The sequence below is a fragment of the Chionomys nivalis genome, chromosome 1 (assembly GCF_950005125.1).
Source record: "Chionomys nivalis chromosome 1, mChiNiv1.1, whole genome shotgun sequence".
Taxonomy (NCBI): Eukaryota; Metazoa; Chordata; class Mammalia; order Rodentia; family Cricetidae; genus Chionomys; species Chionomys nivalis.
The window spans coordinates 146,265,122-146,267,233 of NC_080086.1; positions in this window are offsets into that span (position 1 = coordinate 146,265,122).

A 2,112-nucleotide genomic window follows, 5' to 3' on the forward strand; every position below is an offset into this window, starting at 1 on the left:
ATCTACAGACTGAGTTCCAGGACAGCCAGGGCTACGTGATAACATGTCTTTAAAAACTCAAAAAAAAAAAAAAAAACATTAAAAAAATTTTAAAAAGAAAAAAGAGAGGGAAAAGCAGCAGGCAAGTACCACAGTGACCGCTGTTACAGGTAGACCACACCAACCAAAGCCAAAATCGGTAAAAGTTTGAAAATAATCAGTATTTAAACATGGCGTCAATGTTTTTGCACTTCAATATTTGACTAATGATGAAGAAATCCAGCAGACACCGCCTTTCTGAGGGATCACATTTAGCAACGCCTGCCATAAGAAGCCTGATACAGTGTTCAAAGAAGGGCACAACAGCACTCCCATGCTATAGATTCCCAAAGTGTATAGCCACAATCCAATCATATTCAACATCAGGCAAGACCTATACAGAAACTGTCCATAAAACCCCTGACTGTCAAACGGTTAGGGTCAGTGAGATGGCTCAGGAAATAAAGGTGCTACTGCCCAGTCTAACGTGAGTTCAAATCCCCTCATGGTATAGAAAATTGACTCCCACAAGTTGCCTTCCCCATGTGTGCAATGGTGTGTACCTGTGCACATGCACACATGCTCACGTGCACACACACACACATATGCTTGAACACACATGAGCAAAGGGTTAAAGTCACAAAAGATAAGAAAGCACTAGGGACCTGTCACAGATTGAAAAAGGGTAAGAATCTATGACATCTAAATGCAATGTGGGATCCTGGGACTTAATAGTGGGATGGGAAAAAGACATTCATTAACGGGTAGAATTAAAATACGATGCATAATTTGGTTAACAGCATTCAGCCTATGTCAGTGTATTGAGCTTTACAATGGAATTATAATTTTGTAAGATGTTAATATTTGGGAATTGTCTTAGTTTGGGTTTCTATTGCTGTGAAGAGACAGCGTGACCATTTCAACTCTTATAAAGAAAAACATTTCATTGGAGTGACTGCTTACAGTCAGAGGCTTACTCCATTATCATCATGGAGGGACATGGTGGCATATAGGCAGATATGATGCTGGAGAGTAGCTGAGAGTCCTACATCTAGCAAGCAGAAGGAAATGGCCTCTGACACTGGGAGTAGCTTGAGCATAGGAGACCTCGAAGCTCACTCCCACAGTGACACATTTCTCCAACAAGACCACACCTACTCCAACAAAGCCACACCCCCTAATAGCATCATTCCCATTGGGGACCATTTTCTTTCAAACCACCACAGGGATATAGACTTTTAGTGATTCTCTTACAGGCCTAAACTCATTTCAAGATAGTGTTGGCAACACCCCCATCAGAGGTGACACCACTGATTTCTGCTACCATGGATCACTTTGTCTTTTTTTGAACTTTACTCCAACAGAACCACACATAGACTTCTTATCCAATGAATACTCCTTATTTTAAGAGGTGTTGGGAATCGAACCCATGGATACTAGACTAACTATGCTCCTAACCCTCCTTTTACATTATATCTTGAAACAGGGTCTCACTAAGTTATCCAGATCTGGAACTTACTCTGCAACCCAGGTAGGCCTTGAACTTTGAATCCCCTGCCTCAACCCTCACTGTAGCTTGAATTATAATCCTATAACAACACACACTGCTCTAGAGATGAAAAAAGAAATCTCGATGAACACAACTTTATTGGGAAAAAAATCAATAGCATATTGATTTTTAATGAATTACTTCCAAGTGCTCTTCTGACGCTTTGCTAAAACATATGCTTGTTGGCACACAATTACATGGAATTTATGTGTACTGGTATTCCCCTCTCCCCTTTAAACCATTCACTCATTGAATAATAAATATGTCTGCACCTGCTACGACTGAGTAGCCTGGCACGGAGGACAGTACTTAGTTTCTATTCTTGAATAGTTTTCAGAATTGTGTGGATATTTAACACAGACAAGAAAGTCAATATAATATGATAAGTATATAAATAGGTGGGCTGGCTAGTTTTATGTCATCTTGACACAAGTTAGAGTCATTTGGGAAGAGGGAACCTCAACTGAGGAAATGTCCCCACATGATTGGTCTGTGGGCAAATTTGTGGTACATGCTCTTAATTAGTGATTGATGTGTGAGGGCCC